Source organism: Acomys minous (genome assembly GCF_964271855.1).
Source record: "Acomys minous genome assembly, chromosome: 3".
NCBI classification, from domain to species: Eukaryota; Metazoa; Chordata; class Mammalia; order Rodentia; family Muridae; genus Acomys; species Acomys minous.
The window spans coordinates 51915399-51934153 of NC_140485.1; the positions used below are offsets into that span (position 1 = coordinate 51915399).

Below are 18755 nucleotides of genomic sequence, written 5' to 3' on the forward strand. Positions count from 1 at the left end.
TTTTATATTGTTATGTTTTATTATTATCTTTCACAATCCTGTTTGTTTCCTAATGAGAGACAGAAAAGGAGCAGATCCATATGGGAGGGAAGGTGTGGAGGAGCCTGGAGGAGTAAAGAAGAGGAAACTATAATCAAGATGTATGAGAAAAGATATATTCAATAAAAAGAAAAATTTTAATACAAAATAAGACTAAGACATGTAATGCACAAAGGGAATCAACAGTACTAATCAGTGGCAAAGAATTCAGTAAATGCATGTAAGATTAATAAAAATATAAGCAAGCAATATGCACATGAAACTCATTTGCAGACAAGATGTCCCAGGGTAAGAAGGATGAATTTCAAGATTTATAGAAGCCCTGAAAGTCTTAGTGACAAAGGCAGGCTGATATCACAAAGCCAAGCTTCCTTTTTTCCGGTATGGCTATTGTCTATTTTTTAGACCAGGGGAAGGTGCCAGAGCTGATCCGAATATATTTAAAATGAATCTTCTTAACGAGCTGTCAAGTTCAGTGGAATTGCCAGGTCTGGCTTTAAAAACTTCCTGGATTTTAGTACCTGGGCCTATAAAGATGATATACAAGCCACAGAGGATGCAGAGTGTCCAGGGAGGGGTGAAAATGTGGACTGGGGGGGGAGTTGGATGTGCAATGGAATTGGTGGAACAGGTGAGGCCGTCCATCTGGATCTCTTGGTTACGCACCTGCCTTTGCATCTGGAAACAAAGGGGTGGTGTGGAGGGAAGTGAAGCCACTAGGAAAGAAGTTAGGAGCAAAGCAACGCTCGGCTATGGAGCCCCGTCCTTCTCCTTTGTAATCCTGGATCCTGCCTCTCTTACTATCCGACTCATGCTATCCCCAGCCTTTCCTGCACATCTGGTTCCCTTTCTCAGGAGTGACTGCTCTCCTGGTAGCCTCACAAGTCAGTGTTTTAGGACTCTGCAGTGCTTAGAGCCATAAACAGAGGTGAGGCAGCATTATTTTATGAGAATCCAAGTCCTAAAGCAGAACCAACTTGAATATATTGCCCTGACTGGCAGTGGCAGACTCAGGACTGTCTCAACTTCAGATGACATGCTTCCCCAGTGCTGGGGGTTGGGGTGGGGGAGTCTTGCCAAAGACTTAAAATACCATCATCACCTTAGATTATCAAAAAGCAAAACATAATAGATTCCAAATAACATAGATCAGCATAGTCCAATAGAAATATGATTTGAGCCATGTGTGTCATTTAAATTAATTTTAATAAAACATTTTCTGCAACCTAATATATTCAAGATGATATGAGATTAAGTTTAGTTTTTACCACTAATTTTTCATGAGAAATTGAAATATAAATTAAATTTAAAGTGATGCTTCTAAAACATCTGAATACCTGTTTTGCAAATGCTGCCAAGTTATTTATGTTTCTCTCCCTTATAATTTACCTGTAAATTCTACTTTTTAATGCATCGTTTGCGGACCTCCCTAGTTCCAATCTTAGAAAAAAAGTTGACCTTTTCTTGGTCACCAAATATCTTTCTTTTGTAACTTCACGAGAATCGCTGAATACAGAGCAGAGGTGGGTAGGCCGCAGATGGAGAGGATAATGAGCAATTAATCTTATCCACTTAGTGTCCTGGCCAGCACAGTAGCTTTGTGACCCACGATGCAGAATTTCCTGAGTGGCCTTAAGATTGATTCACTTTATATTTAGTAATGTTCAGAGTCTATTGTGCAATATTTCCCAAGTGGCCTATCCCCCCCCCCCCAAATCCCAGGCTTCTATACATCCCCCCCCAACCTTCCAAAGTAAAGAAAAAATTTCAGTGAATATTTACACACAGTTCCTTTCCAACTCAAACATGCACTTATCCCTAAAGCAAATAGTTTCAGTATTGCTAATATAGCCTAATAAAACCATCAAAACACAAAAATTGGTCTAGGCACAGTTTACTCTCAACTTGAAACACACTCCACTGGGGCTTTGGCTTGTGTGAAGAGAGAAGAATGACCTGATTAGTTTATAGAAAATCACTACTTAATATTGGAAGGTGGATCAGTTGAACTGAATAGTTTTCTTGACCATGGTAAAACTCAGAGTTGAGTCAATGTACAGAAATTTTTAAATGTCTTAGATATAATATTGGGGGTAATACAGAAGGTCCTCTTTTAATTTTATATTTATCCATTTGTTTATTTATAGGGAATCTATTTGTTTATTTATTTTTTGTTTTTCTTTTTTTTCTTTTTTAACAAAATTTTATTTTCCCAAATGTACAACTGATTGAACCTGCTCGTGCATCTTCACCAGCAGCTGGAGATCTCCACCTTTTATGTTTCTGATGTAACTTACTCGGGCTTGTGCTTTGAAACCAGCTTGATAAGTCCTTTACTAAGTAGCTCCTGAAGGGCTGCCCTGGCCAAGGAACTGTGAATCTTCAGTCTCTCAGAGACCACAGCTGGAGTTATAAGCTTAGAGCTGGGAACTTCCTTACAGAGTTTGTCGTATGTGGCTTTGTCAAACAGGACTAGATTGTTGTGCTTGTCCAGAACTTTGCCTTTGGCCCTTCTTTTTGGTCTTGCCACCAGATTTATTTACTGGGTCTTTGTCTTTTTTGGCCGACTTTGCAGCATCTTTCTTCTTGTCATCCTTGGCCAACTTGGCAAAGCTCAGAGAGTGGCGACAACCACTATCTGCTTTTTCTTTTCTGTCTTTTTTTTTAATTAATGTATTTATTTGTATATTCACTTTATATCCCATTGTAACCCCTTCTCTCCTCCCAGTCCCACCCTTCCTCCCTGCTCTCCCTTTACCCTCTCCCATGTCCATGTCAGAAACAATGCCCTTCCCCTTACTAGGAGACCGACAAGAAGGCAGAGCTGCTCATAGGCTACATTTGTGAAGGGGGCCAAGTTCAGTCCATGCATAGTCCTTGCTTGGTGCTTCAGAATCTACAATCCCCCTTGGGCCTTGGTGAGTTGACACTGTTGGTCTTCATGTCCAGCTCCCGTACCTTCCCTTCTATCCTTCCTTCCACTCTTCCACAAGTCTCCCTGCTGTGAGTCTCAGCATCTGTTTGGATCCACTGCTGGGTGGAATCTCTCAGGGGACAGACTCCTGTCTGTAAGCATAGCAAAGTATCAGTGTTATGAATTGGCTATTTCCTAGGAGGTGGGTCTCAGGTTGGGCCAGGCATTGGTTGGGCATTCCCTCAAACTCTGTTCTAATTTTATCCCTGCACTTCCTGTAGGTAGGGTAAATTTTGGGTCAAAATTGTTGTGGGTGGGTTGGTGTTCCCCTCCTTTCACTAGGAGTCCTGACTAGTTAGGGGGTGGCCCCTTCGGTCTTCATGACCCCTGCTACTAGGAGTCTCAGCTAGAGTCTCCATACCCTCCCAGGAGTCTACTATTTATCCATTTACTAGTTTGTGGGGGTGGGAGTGTTTATCGCCATATATGTATGGAAGTCAGGGGGCAACTGGTAAGAATAAGTTCTCTCCTGCCATGTGGATTCCAGGGACACAACTCAAGTTAACAGACTAGGGGGCAAGTGCCTTTACTAGCTGAGCCATCATTCTGGCCCAAAAAATATGGAATAAATCCAGCTCATGGGTCAACTTGTTCACTAGACGAGAATATTTAGATATTGAACAGATACTGTGCTGCGTGTCTACGTTTCTTTAAAACCTTGAAAGCACCCAGGATGCATTTGGTATACTCCTCATGTTAACTGACAACTCTGTAATTCAGGCAAGACTCCTTCCTAAAATGAGTGATTTTAAGGACTCTGTAAAAACTCTCCTACCTTTGGAGGATGTGTGGTCATCAACAGAGTAAATCCTATAGAAATGACATTCATCATTCTTGTTGACTAGGCACAAGGCAAGGGATAGCTATAAATTAAATGAAGTTACCTCCTTTTTAGAAGCTGCTTTGATACCAGCATACTTGTGATAAAATGGGAATGTCTTTACTAATTTAGAGGAAGGTGGTTGCTTGTCAAAGACTCCCATCCAGCATAGCTACTGGGATCCCACATCACAGACTTCCTCCTTTGCAGAACATTGATTTGAGTAGTGGGAATGGAGGAGAGGCTTACAGAGGGTTCCAATACCAGAATAAGACCCGCAGACCATCCAAGATTCAGAGTGCTCCCTGCTTGTGCCTCCAAGCTCTCACCATACCCAAACAGAAACATGCATGTGTGTATGTCTGTGTATGCACAGATACACACACACACACACACACACACACTTTTCCAATTTCATGCATAGTTGCAAACACCCAGTATCATTAGCGCCTGATGAAAATGCCTTAGTCTTATAGCAAGCAAACAATAAAATATTAAAGTTTTCTCACCTCCCTGAAGGAGCATATTTCTTTCCAGAGAGGATAAGGGGTTGTGGGAAGAAAGGGTTTCCTTCCTTGAATGGATGCTGGCTTCATCCTTTCATGGACCCGAAACTGAAGCTCATGCAGCCATGATTACTCACCTAAGACAGCAAATGGGAGAAATGACAAAATGCAGATTAAAATGAGATCTTCTGATTTTTACACTCACATTATTTCCAGTGGACCAGGGTGAATGGCTCTTAGGTCTGCCCTTCACTAATGAATGCACATCTGTGAGCAAAAAGAGGAGTGAAGGCCATTTTAATTTAACACTGAGAAGGGGCTTATAAATGGCTCGGAGTACTCATGCAGGAAGAAATCAATCAGAGTGCTCCCTTGCCTTCCTATTGTTCCTCTCCTCCCATCACACGACTGTCTGGGCCAGAATCCAGACCATGGTTGGATTGGGGGAGGGCATGCCAACTAGATGATCAAGGTGGTTTCCAGCTCCATTGGAACACTGCCTAGCAGCACCCTGCATCCTTTGAGGGAATCAAATACCAAGTGTGACGCAGTCACCAGACCCTCTGCTTGCTTCCCGGAAGTAATGGACCATGAAGGGAGGGATGCTGGCACTGCCACAAGTACAGATGCTGCTCAAGAAGATAATGGCTGTGACCACAAATGTCTCTTTTTAAACGCCTTATTTGGAATCTGGGAAGGAGGCTCAGTTAAGAGAGTGCCTGCCACACCAGCGGGAGGACCTGAGTTCAGGTTATTGGTCCCCACATAAAAAACCAGCTGTGGTGACATTCATCTGGTCTGTAACCCTAGCATGTAGAAAGGAACAGATACACAAATCTACAGCCAGACTGTATATGTTGAGAACTCAAGACCTTAGGATACTCAGCCCTAAATGAGATGTCTCCATCAAATCCCTCCCCACAGGGCTTAGAGCACCCTGTGGAAGAGGAGGCCTAAAGAGTGTAGGAGCCAGAGGGGATGGAGGACCGCAAGTAAAGAAGGCTTTCTAAACACAACAGAAGCTATGTACATGAACTAACAGAGACTGTAGCAGAATGTATAGGGCCTGCATAGGCCTGATCCAGTTGAGGTCCTAGAGTTGAAAGGAAGAGTAGACAAATGTTCCTAACCAAGAAGCTATCTCCAATTGGTAACCACTTGCACATAAAAATTTAGTTTTCTTCAGGAGAGTCTCACTGGGGAAATAAACTACTCTTAGGGGCAAGCTGCACACCCAGCAATAGATGCCAACAGAAAAGGAATGAAATGACATCTTTGAAAGTTCCTTGTCCTTGTCAGGACTTTTTTCTTTCTTTCTTTCTTTCATGTTTTTACCTTTTGAGGGAAGGGCTTTTTTTTTTTTTAATCCCACAAGTTCCTTAGCATATTTGTTATAGTTTCTGATTTTGTGTTTGGGGGATTCCTGAGTGTGTAAATGAGTATGTCTCTGTATCTATATGTTCCATGCATCTTTTGTTAAGCTCTTTCCTTCTGTTTGTTTTGTCCTATTCCAATATGTTTTTATTGTTTTATCTTATATATTATTATTATCCCTTAGAAGACTCTTTGTTTTCTAATGAGAGACAGAAAGGGGGGTCATTCCAGATTGAAAGGGAGGTGGGAAGGAACTAGGAGGACTAGAGAAAAGAGAAACCATAAGGATATATCATATGAAAAATCTATTTTCAATAAAAGAAAATAGTAGAGATGAAATTAAACTACATCAAAAACTTCTAAGATGGTTTGTGAAGGAGACCTTTCTGTGTGCTGTACTCTGTGTGTTGTGAATTATTCCCCTAGAATAAGATTGGCATTAATTTGAAGAGCCAGGATAAGAACTTAATAGAAAACAGCCTATTATTGCGTCTAAGGAACTGGACGCATGAAGTTCTCACCATGGATTGAATCTTCTCAGTGAAGTCTGAGCAGAAGTGATGTGTGCCAACTGAGATCTCTGGAAATGTCTTAGGTAAAGCTCTGTTCTATCTCCTCACTAGCTAGCTTCTCAGTGCAGCACACAGATGGGGTTTATTATGCAGCAGACCCACAGGGTTCATGGTATAGCAAATGGCAAAGAACTTGAGTTCTCAGGCTATAAAAGAGAAGTAGAGGTTTCTCTTTGATCTGAAATGTTCCCATCTAGAATACTGCATGAAAAAGAACTGGTGTGTATCGTTTCTTCAACTGCTCTGTTGGGATTCTATTACAATAGTCTACTTTCACCTAAACCATATCCTGAAGCAGCAAAAGATGGAGTCTCCATTAACTGGGAAAAGTGGGTCAATACATACTGCACTCTGGTCATTTGAGGCCATAAGACCTCACCCCCACCATACCCCAAGACTTTGTGGGGGGAAATAAAGCAATAATATGGGTACTACTTGTTAGACAAATTAGAAAGATGGTTTAGAAAGGTGAATGGGATTCTCACTCCCCACCAGCATGTTCAAATAGGCTCATTCATGGGGAAATTGGTGGCCTTTTCCTCACCAGATGAATCTGCCACAAATCCTTAGCCTTTTCCTAAGATACGTCTGGTTACGTTGCTATGGCTTCATGCTTAGGAACACTGAAACTCAGGCATTGCAAGTCACTGGAGAAGACAGGCAATGTGCTTCATAGCCCTCACAGCAGCTGCCTCTGCAGGCTCTGAGACACAGGGGAAGCTGCCTGAAGAGTAATCAAACTGAACTTCCGAAGTAAGAGGTCCACAAATGTTGACTGTTACAGAATCTAAAGTGCAGGATTGTATCATGCTGCTGTTGTAAAACCTTCCGAGAATCTCTTGTGAATTTTGAATCAAGTCTAAGCTCTTGAGCGAGGTCTACCAAATGGCCTTATCTCAACTTTCTCATTTGCTGATGCTTCTTTCATTTGGTCCTACCTTAGTGTGGGAAGCTGCCCTTAGCGGCTCTTGGCTTAAAACATTGGGCAATTCTACCTTATCTGTAGATTCCATTTTCTATACCTCTGCCTGGCACATAGCAGGCTGGGGTCAGCCCAGGCCACTCCACCCAGACCTAGGAACTGCAGCCTGACACATAGCGGGCTCCTCCGGATCCTGGGAGGCTGCTTGCTTATCTTGCTTTTGTAGCTGCATTCCCTCAGAGCTCAATCCCTAATCTTGGAGTTCTTCTGCCAAGGACGGATGACTGGATATCTGCCCTTAGGTTCCCACAGCAACCCTGCCCTTGCCCTAGATATTGCCTATATAAACCCTGTAAGAATTTTCAATAAACAGGGCTTGATCAGTGTTCAGACTTGCCCTCATTTCTTCGTGTCTCCTGTCCTTTCACTTCGGCACCCCCTCCCAGGTTCTGTTTGAAGACCCCACGGGCCGGGGCACCTTAGAGTGCCTTTTTAGTGTTTCTCTGCCACACTCCTTCCTGAAAGCTCAGTTTTCTCCAAATTTCTTTGCCTCCCTCCTAGTTATGCTTTTGATCAAACCTACAATGTCAATAACACAGGGAAGCTGTTATTGAAGCTCCTACACTAAAACAGAGCCCTCATTTGTTCTCTGACAAGACCCTTGATGGCACTACAACAATTAAAATTAAATGGGTGATTCCCATCACACAATAGCAGTGATAGGGAGTTCTCCCTTTCTGCTCTTCTCCAGCACCTGTCATGTCCTCAGTGAAGATGCAGTGAATACAAACACGGATAAATGAAGGGCAAGTGTTAGGGATGGAAGGGGGAGGAGACATGAGCAGATGCAGAAAGGGGAAGGTCAGAGAGGACCAGCTTGCTACCTGACAGTGTAATTTATGTGTCAGTGATATTCTGTGGGGCACGTTGTCCACTCCTGCTCCCAGAAAATCTTTTTTCATTTCTACCTAGTTATTTCAGAGTTAACCAACTCATCCCATTTACTACAGAGAACAGAACTGAATTTACCTCACCCCACAGTCCCTGATGATAGCAAACACCATGAATTGAATCATCAGCCTGGGCTTAGGAACAAATTGCATTTGGAAATTGTATTTATGTATCAAAAAACTAATTACTGCCAAGTTCCACCTCAGTAGTGCTTGATGATTTCATTATTGGATCTAATTGCACTTCTATTCAGGATAAGGGTTTACTGTCTTTTAATTGATAATGGAAATTGAAGATACAAAGGTGTGAGTGATAAAGGGCATCTTTTTTTTAGCTGATTTCTGACCCCATGGAAAACAAAGTAACCTTTTGCCACTTTCAGACCAGACTGGAAATACCCTTATTTACCCAAGTTGAACGAGTGTCTGGGGATCTGTTGGACTCAAAAGAATGAAGAGACGAGTTCGCAGCCATATTTAGTAGCTTACATGAATGACATGAGCCTTCGACCAAGGATAGCACCTTCACAAAATCTGCAACCATCAACCTTTCTTTATCTGATGTAAGAGAAGGGAAAGATGGGGTAGTGTCTCAGGTCTCTGCAAAGGAGCGAGGAAGCTGTGGGTGAGTCCCAGGGAGTCATGAAAGAGAAGAAAAGGAAGATATTCTACCTACTTACCCCGCCTGAGACCTCCCATCACAACGGCTCCCACCACACCCCAACAAATTAAAGCACTGAAGTTTCCCTCTTCAAGTTATTTTGGGTTTGTCATTGTAGAGGCGGCAGAGAGGGCAGCCGGTGTGGCAGCTGAAGCAGAAAAAAAATCTGAAGCCTCAAGATCTCACAGGAAGAACTTTACCCCACCTGCACCCTGAAAGACAGTACATCTGTCTGCCTTAATAACTTTTGGTTTAAAAAAAAATAGAAAGTCTCAGAGAAAAGAAATGTCACCCACGGCTTGGGGGTATTTTCAAAGTGATGGCCTTCCTGACATCTCCGTAAAGAAAGAAAGGTTTTTCTGGCTGACTGACACCTTGTGTGTTTCCTCTTATGATCAAACCCATGGTTCCCTGGCCTCTCACATCTTTGCTTCCTTTGAGCATCTCTGTTTGGCTTGTGTCTCTGCAGCCAAGGGCTATGCAGCCGGTCAGTTAAAGAAAGTATGAAGCGAGGGTGTGCTAAGATCTGAAAGCTGACATGCTACCTTTTTAGGGGGGCAGGCAGAGTGCAAGGCAAGCTCCACTCTTGGCTTAGGTTTCTTTTTTTTAATATATATTTTACTAATTTATTCATATTACATCTCAACTGTTATCCCATTCCTTCTATCCTCCTATTCCTCCCTCCCTCCCACTTTCCCCCTACTCCTCTCCCCTATGAATGTGACCAAGGGGGACCTCCTCCCCCTGTATATGCTCATAGGATATCAAATCTCTTCTTAGCTTAGGTTTCTTAACAGGCTTTGCTTCTTAGCTCCACCAGAGCTTTCTCTCATCAGAATGTCTGAGATGATCACTGACTCTCTGTGTCTCTTTGTCCCACTATTGGTAATTTTTCTCTTCTTCCTGTTCTTCCTCCTCCTCTTCCCTCTCCTCCTCTTCCTTCTCCTCCTCCTCTCCCTGTTCATTCTTCCTCTCTTTCTTCCTTTTTTCCCCTCCTTTTTTGGTGTCTGTCTTTCTCCCAGTCCTCCCTATCCCTCTCTTTCTTTCTTCACCTTTCTATCTTCTTCTTTACCTCTCTTTCTCTATTTTTCTATCTTTCATTTCTCTTTCTTCCCCCTCTATCCTGTTTACATGTCCATGTGTCTCTATCTCTACCTCTCCCCCATTTCTCTTTCTCATTATAAAAGCAAAGCTCAGACCTCGCTTTCTGTTTGGGCTAAACCATCTTTCGCCAAGCCCCTAATATCACCATGCATTCTGCATCTCACCTTTCCCTTTCCTCAGAGCTGGCTCATCTTCCTGGAGCTGACATCAACTATATTCCATGCCTTGTTCCTCTTCCCAGGCTATAACAGAGACTGGCTTGATCTCGTGAGCTCAACCTGTTGTCAACACAAGCACAGAGAACACTGCTCTGGTATGTCAGGTCCTCCAGAACCTCTGGCCTTTACAGTCTTTCCACCTTCTCTTCTAAGATGGTCCCCGAGCCTTGTGGCAGCAACAATATAAGTGGCCATTTGTGACTGAGCACTCCACTGACATTCTCGGCATTTGGATCAGTTGTAAGTTTCTTTGTTAACCACTGTCCACTGCACAAAGACCCTTCTCTGATGAAGTCTGAGAGCTTTGCTAACTTATGGGCATAGAGATACAAATTTAGAGAATGGTTTGATACTATGTCCATTTAGCAAAATAAGTTAGTATTTATGCATTCCTTTGGCATCATGGCAGCAAAGTGTGTAGCTGGGACTCCCCACTTTATATTTTAGCAACACAAAAAGCATAAAGTGGACAGGAAATGGAACTGGGATATGCAAGCTCAAGTCAGAACCCCAGTGATGCACATCCTCCAATAGGGTCCATCTCCTAAAGAATCAAGAACCTTCCAAAAACTGTGCTACCATCTGGGGTCCAAGGACTCAAATACATGAGCCAATGTGAAGACATTTCACCATGGAACCACAGCAGAACCTTAGATGGGCAGCCATGCTTTTGCCTGCATGTTATGTGTGCACACTGCATATGTGCCTTGTATCTACAGAGGCAAGAAGAGTGAACTGGAGTTACAGGCAGTTGTGAGGCACCATATGCACCCTGTGAACTGAACCTGCAGTTCTTCTGCAAGAGCAGCAGGTGCTCTTAATCACTGATCCCCTAGCCTTGAACTTTTCATTCTCTTGCCTTAGCCTCCTGAGTAGCTGGTATCATAGGCCTGGCCCACCGCACTCAGCCCAGAATTGTACAGCTAGATAACAGAACGTGTAGTCCTGAGCGGGCTGTGTTTCTCATTTCTCTCGCCTATTTTCTCACCTGCAAGAAAGGAAATTAAACTTGTTGGGCCGTGGTGGCTTAAACTCAGCTTGTCGGGCTTGGTAGCAAGCACCTTATCTACTGTGCCATCTGACATGCCCACTTTATTTTTTTTTTCAAATAATCAGTCCTCCCAGGGTCTGCAGCCTCACTGAGAATGTTCTCACTGGAGTTGGTTTTACATGCTGGCATCTCCTAAAATGTCTTACCCTGTACTTTTCCTCAGGGAAAACTGGCCGCCTTATTCTCCTGACTTTCTTGCTCCTTGAAATAGTGTGAGGGATTTTCCAACGTCATGCCTTTCCCTTCTAGATATTAGTAAATAAGCCTGGGCACAATTTAACATATTATTGACAGAGCCAGATAGATCTAACTTTGCCAACCACACAGAGATCAACAAAAGCCTCTCAGGGCAAGGCTGGGGAGATGACTCCATTGTAAAGTGAAGACCCAAACCCTATGTAAAGAGGCCAAGAGTACCACACTTGTAACCTCAGCACTGAGGAGGTAAAGAGCAACAGGTCTCTTGAGCTCCATGGCCAGCCAGCCCAGTAGGATCAGCAAGCCCCAGGCTTATGAGAAAACTGTTTCAAAAGCAAGGTGAATGTCGAGTCTCTTTTTGGTAACTTGCTATCCTTCCTCTGAGTGCCGCCAGGCCTCCTCATCCAGGGGACATGGTCAGAAAAGGGGCACCAGAATTCGTGTGAGAGTCAGATCTCACTCTCCACTCAACGGTGGAGAATATCATGTTCGTCAGCTAGGTCTTGGTAGGGGTTCGAAGTTTACTGCCTATATTCATATATAGGGGGAGGAGGTCTCCCTCAATCACAGACATAGGGGAGGGGAGAAGGGGGGAAGTGGGAGGGAGGGAAGAATGGAAGGAAACAGGGGAAGGGCTAACAATCTAGATGTAATATGAATAAATTAATTAAAAAATAAAAAATACTTTAAAAAAGAAAAGGCAAGGTGAATGGCTCCTGGAGAATGATGCCTGAAGTTGTCCTCTGACCTCCTACATGTACACACACACACACACACACACACACACACACACACACACACATTTCCAGAGGAGACTTAAGACCAATCAGTCCTCCAAGCACAAATCTCGTAGCTGGTGAGCACCTGTTGTAGGCGGCCACAGTAATGGCATCAGTTTCCACCAAGGGTGAACTAAATTCCACTGGCCAAAGCTTCAAGGCAGAGGTCTGTGCTGATGATGTCTGCAGACATGGTTCTGTTTTGTTCATCATCTGCTCCGTTCTAGTTTCCCCATCACATAAATGAGATGCATTTAAGATACAAGGATATCAATCAGAAAAAAAATATTGTGTGTCTATAAAGTACGATGAAATAAAACCCCATCAGGGTCTCCAGATCACTTGGGGAAAGCATTTTGTACTTGAATATAAATCAACCATCTGCTGATCTTCCATCATTTTTAAAATCAGATTACAGCAAAGGAAAGGCCATTTTCAGCTTTATAACTTTGGGTATCTTCACCTCATGGTAGCTCAGTTTTCTCTTCAAAGATCCCATCTTTATGCAAAGAAAATGCTCAGGTGCATTTCACAGGGTCAGGAGAGGTAACTAAAGAGTTCTAACAACATTGGCTGCTCTTGCAGAGGATCCAAGTTCGATTCCCAGCACTCACATTGGTTAATTCACAACTGACTGTAATTCCAGCTCCAGAGATTCTAACAACCTCACATGGCACATGTGTGTGTCCTCTGACATCCTACATGTACACACACATGCATGCGCACACACACATACACACACATCTTAAACTCTGATATGCTTCACAACTGACTTTTTAAAATCTCTCTCTCTCTCTCTCTCTCTCTCTCTCTCTCTCTCTCTCTCTCTCTCTCTCTCCTTCCCTCCCTCCCTCCCTCCCTCCCTCCCTCTCCCTCTCCCTCTCCCTCTCCCTCTCCCTCTTCCTCTTCCTCTCCCTCTTTTCAAATGCTAAAAAGGTCTGGAAATAGGATTTGGATTCTCTTACATGAAAGAAAATGAATGTATAGAAATTAACCAAACTAGCAATTTTATTCTGAAGAAGTTGATAAAATAAACAAGAAAGTAAAGGAGCATCCTCTTGTACAAATATGAGTAGCCACCTCCATCAGCATTTGTTAGGCTGGTACTGGGAGGTGGAGGGAGTAACGGAAAGAGGACTTTGGACCTAGAAAGCACAATACGCTCTCTACTACAGACAAGCTCTGTGCCTTCGGGCCAATTACTCATCTCTCTGATTGTTGGTCTCTCGTCTGTCAAATGGAGTTGTATCACTTCTTTTAGAGAAATGTTCTTGAAAATCAATGCAAACATCTGTAAAGTACCTAGCCCAGTTCCTGACATATGAGAGGCATTCAGCATGTGTTAACTACTCTCATTCTCTGCCCATGGGCAACCGTGAGAGGGAACATGCTAAACACAGCCCTGATCTGCAAAGGGTTCCCCGTCCACATGTAAAAGACTTTTCTCTCTCAAGTTTCTTTAAGGAGCGAGATCAGGGACATTACTACCTGATCAGCTTCCAGCAAACAAACACAGCTGAATTGCACACAGCACAGAATCCCTAGAGCTGCTGAGGCTCTGCTGAGGAGGAAATCAGGGCCAGCCCTGAAACGCAAAACCACATTACACCAATTATCCCTGATCCAAGCTGAGGTGCCTGGGTGCAGTGGGTAATTAGCAGCTGCCCCAGTCTCTGCACTGACATGACTGGTGCTATTTAATGTAATTACATTACGGGCAAAATGATGAGTCGTCTCCTGATTGGTAGTTACAACATAATTGTAGCTACACAGAATATTAACACGCTAATTGCTGGAACCTTCCTTCCAAAGGCATTAGCTAAGCAAGTATTCTCCTTGTCTCTGGTCAGCAGAAGGACTGAGCTAGCACTTTCTAGTATAATCCCTCCCTCCCTCACCTCTGCTTTTGTTTTTCTTCATGCATCAGTCCCCTGAGGTCTTTCAAGAGATTCCACCTTAACCCCTCCAGGACCATCTCTCATACTCTGGGCCTTGTTTCCCTGTTAAAACATGCTCTGTGAGACAGAAAATATATCACGGGTGTCCCAGAGAGCCCTTGCTCCGAGACAGAGGGTCTAAGCTGAAGGCCGGCATACCCACTCCATTCCTGGGCGACTCTGTTGGCTAAATTTCTGTTGCTATGAAAACGTGCCATGAGCAAAAGCAACTTACAGGAGAAAGCACATATTTGAGCTCAGGCTTCCGGTAGGATAGGACTCAATCATAGCAGAGAGGCTGGGACAGGAGAGAGCAGAGAGATCACATCCCATAATCCTCTGGCAAGGCTCCATCTCTCTAAACAGCAGTCACCAGCTGGAGATCATGTGTTCAAATATCTGAGCCTCTGTGGGACACTTCTGTCATTCAGACCCTCCCAGTGGCCTTAACTAATCTCTTAAACTCATTAGGTCTTAGGTCTTAGTTCCTTCTTCTTTACAGCAGTGCAGATACCAGCCACTCATTACACTAATGCGCTGACTAACAGGGACACAGATGGAGTGTTAGGTGAATTTTAGGGTGAACAAAATTAGGTAGTTTTGCCAAAAAATATTTCCAGTTGAACTATGCCAATGGAAACTTTGAATTAAGCCAACTATAGTTATTATTCAACAGGCAGGTAAGTGGTTGAGGAAAACGGTTTGTGCAAATATCTTGAATCTTATTGAAATACTTGGTTACTTAGGAGAAAGCAGAAAGCATAGCACGGTGGAATGATGCATTGCGTTAGTTGCTGCTGCTGTAATAAAGCACCACAACATAAAGTGATATGTGGGAGAATTCATTTTGGCTCACAGTTCCAGAGGGAGCATCTGTAATGGCAGGGGAGATACGGCAGCAGGCAGCTGGAGCAGGAAGCAGAAAAATCACATCTTCAGCCACAAACATGAAGCAGAGAGAGTGAACTGGAAGTGAGTTGGAGCTGTAAGTCCTCAAAGCCCACCTTCAGAAATGTACTTCCTCCAGCAAGGCTCCAGGTATCTGCCAAGGCTTCAACGAAATCTCCAAACAACAGCACCACCAAGTGGGGCCAAGTGTTCAAAGCCCATGTGGACAATTTTGTATTAAAACCATCACATGTCTGCAGCACAAACTCAGATGATACAGACCTAAAAACCCCAATTCTGACAGCTTCTAGCCACATGACCTTTAGCAAACAAAAGTACCGTATGTCGTTCTCCATCTATGAAGTCGACTCATAGTAAACTGTGCTTAGCTTCTCAGGTGTTGTAAGCCTCAACTATGCCAAGTAATATAAAACCAACAGTGGTAGGTGTGTTACAAGCACCCAGTAAGTATTGGTGTCACTATAACTTCCTTCTCTCAGCTGCTAATCACAAAAGAAACAAAGGTCAAAATCCAAGGGGTGAGGGTGTATCCCATTGCTTCTGGAAAGCCATACTGCAAACCTATAGAAAAAGTGAAAGGTTTGCCATCGTAGGGAGACAAGAACTCTTCTTTAAGATAAATGTTAAGGACTAAGAGTCATTATGAAAAGAAAAAACCATTTTCCAAAACCTCAGCAATGATATAAAATGTTCATGTCTGTTTGAGGCCTTGGGCCGTTTTGGAGGCTGGACCAATGAAAGGCCTCGTCCCAAGAAATGGAAAACCAGACCACGAGCCATGAAGAAGCTCAGCAGGAAGAAAGATGATATAATTTTGAAACTCAAGGGTTAGAAGAGCAGTTAAACTGTAGCAGGGTAAGGCTCCTTTGCAGATGGGACCAGTCATGTGAAATGCTCCCAACTAGTCTTTATTGCCTTATGCTTAGGTACGTGGCTGAAATTGAAAAGCCACAATCTCCCTCTTAAGTTGTCTCCAAGATGACTAAGTGTCAAGATGAAATAAAGTCTGTTACTCACTTTCTCCTTCCAGCAGCCATTTTTCGCTGAGCATATTGCCCGCCCTCCTCCTCCTCCTGCTCCTCCTCCTCCTCCTCCTCCTCCTCCTCATCCTCCTCCTCCTCCACATACAAACTTCAACCACGGGGCTTATGTGAAGGGAGCTACATGCTTACACTTACCTTTGCTGATCACCTAGTCCTAGACTGGATTCTAGCATCGAACAGGGCCAATGATAATATCCCATCCTCCAGGCTAGAACTAGTTGGCTCAGGGAGGCCATCTGACTCCTCCCATCATAGCTATACAACCAGAAAGCTCCCAAGGATTGAGGCCACAGATCAAAACCTTGTCGCTGGAGGAGCAAAGCATAAACAATGGCACCAATGCCACGTGGGAAGCAGAAGGTCAAGCTTCTGAATGAAAAGGTGCCAAAATAAAACACCCGCCAGGAGGATTGGCACACACATCTGTGGTCCTAGCCCTGAGGAGGCTGAGGCAGGAGGATCACCGGTCCAAGTCTAACCTGGCCATAGAGCGAGATCCTGTATCAAACAAAATGGAAAAGGAAGAATGGAAAGAAAGAGGAGACAAATGGGGAAAGAATGGGGGTATAGAGTAAAGGGGTGAAGAAAACCCACCAATCCCTGAGCTCACCCAAGCTCAGGAATCCCACCAACCCTCATCCTAGAAATCTCCATCCTGAAAAGCTCCGCCTCCCAAGGTGCCTTCTGAGCCCTGTCTTCTGCTCAGTCCCCTGCTGCTCCTAGATGGAACAGAGGCAGCCACCCTCTTAGGTTTTTCCCATCCCAATACATTTCTGGTGTGATGTTTGTTGTGCCATGTGACACTCTGATGTGCGGTGGCATTCTTTGGCTCCCAGTTGCCAGAATACCTCTCTGAGCAGAGCTGTAACACTTTGGCCAGAGCAGAGCTTTTGGAGTGGGAAGGCACACCTGCTACACTTGCACTGGGGAAACCTTCCCCTGCAGCAGTGAGAACACAGCAGCTCTTCCTTCAGAGCTGCAACACTAACAAAGGCGCTATGGACATCCCAGTACTTGTTCTGGTCTGGATGTGCATGACCCAGTTGGCCAACTTGCCTGAGATCTTATGAGCTCAGAAATTCTCCTTTCTGACAAATTGTGCTTTTGACTCCTATAAGCAAAACAATTATGACTGACATTTACCTAAACCCTGAGTAAAACATATCAACATCTTTAAATGTTGTATGAAGTTGAAGTTGGAGCAATGGCTCAGTGGTTCCCAGCAGCAGAATGACAGCTCACAATCCATAACTCAGTTCAGGAAATCCAGCACCTTCTTCTGGCCTCCACGGGCCCAAGAGAATACACATACATACACACAGAACACTCACACACACAGAACAATTTTTTTTTACATCCCTTTAAATTTGTACATAGGTGAGCATTGACAGCACCATCCGAACCCTTCCTGGCCAGGTGAGATGGCTCCGTGGATAAAGATGCTTGCCTACAAGCTGATGACTGAGGGACCTACTTGGTACAAGTAAAGAACTGACTCCCACAAAATGTCCTTTGATTTCCACATGTGCACCATAGCACACTCATTCAAACACACACACAGACACCAAAGTAAATAAGATATAATTTAAATTTCAAACCTTAGCTGCTCTTACAAAAAAAGAGAAACAATGAACTAACTGTGGCTACAGTAAAGCCACCAGGGACCAGCAATGCCCCAGGCTTTCTCTTCAGTCCCTGATTAGTCACTTGAGTGGCCCCCTCAGTCTCTTTAACTCAGCCTTTGCCCATTTATAAAATAAAGGGATTGGATGACAAGGCTTCCGAGACCCATTCAAACCAGAAAACTCTAGATTTAAGCCTCACTTTCTCAAAGTCAATTGCTTCTGAGCTACTGAGATTCACTGATATTTGTCTGGGGAGGATTGTTTTCTAAGCTCCTCCTTCCCACTCTCCTTAATTTCCTACTGGAAGCTGACAAACAGGGGGCTGGCATCTGAGCTGAGCTGCTCTCATCCTTTCTTCAATTAAATCCAGCACTTCTGGACACTAGCCTAGGTGGCAGAGAGAGGATTAGCAAGCCTTGCTCTGTGCCATGATAAGACTAATGAGGAAACAGGAGGCAAGGGTGGCTTCTCTAGAGAGGAATTTAACTGGGGGCCAGGGAAGGCTGAGGGTACTGAGTCCTATGAGAAGAGGATGCAGACACTAGCCTGGGGTTGCACTCACTGATAGAGAGTCTTCAGTAGAGGCACTTGGCATGTGCTCAGACCAATCTGTAGGGAGCAGATGTCACCTGGAGCTTGGAGCCGGGATGTGAGCCAAAGTTGAAGAAGGAGTCAGGAAAAACCTTAGTGACAAATCGGTGGAGCCAGCAGCCGCGTCAGTGCTAAGATGGCATACTTGCTTCTGCCTTTGCAGCCAGCTTTGCTATGTTTGAGAAGAACTGGAAGGAAGGAGAAAGGAATATGGCAAGTGCCAAGCAAGCAGGCAGAAGCTGGTCTGCCGCAGAGGAAAAGCATGTTTAGTCACAGCAGCATCTTTTCTCTTACTGACTAATGGCAGAGGGGAGCGGCTAAGGAAGATGCTTCTCTGCTGACTGAATTCATGACTTTGGGTCCCAGGCTCGTAAACGTGCCATGGTGAGCATTCACATGTTTACTGAAGCTGCCCCCACGGAGACTGACTCCATGGTTAGCTCTTTGAATCTAGCTGAGGACTGAAAATCAACTAACCAAGG

The 18755-nt window shown here is 44.1% G+C and overlaps 1 long non-coding RNA gene and 1 pseudogene across 2 annotated transcripts; both read right to left on the bottom strand.

The window, feature by feature from the left end:
* Window positions 1–1964: 1964 nt before the first annotated feature.
* Window positions 1965–2753, bottom strand: LOC311593562 (small ribosomal subunit protein eS25-like; annotated as a pseudogene). Its single transcript has one exon. The product of its transcript is annotated as a small ribosomal subunit protein eS25-like (transcript).
* A 54-nt stretch (window positions 2754–2807) lies between these two features.
* On the bottom strand, window positions 2808–18466 carry LOC311594289. Its single transcript, XR_014778029.1, has 3 exons — window positions 18245–18466; window positions 4343–4476; window positions 2808–3105 (listed from the first exon to the last, which is right to left on the bottom strand). It is a non-coding gene; the product is annotated as an uncharacterized lncRNA (long non-coding RNA).
* Between the last annotated feature and the right edge of the window lie 289 nt (window positions 18467–18755).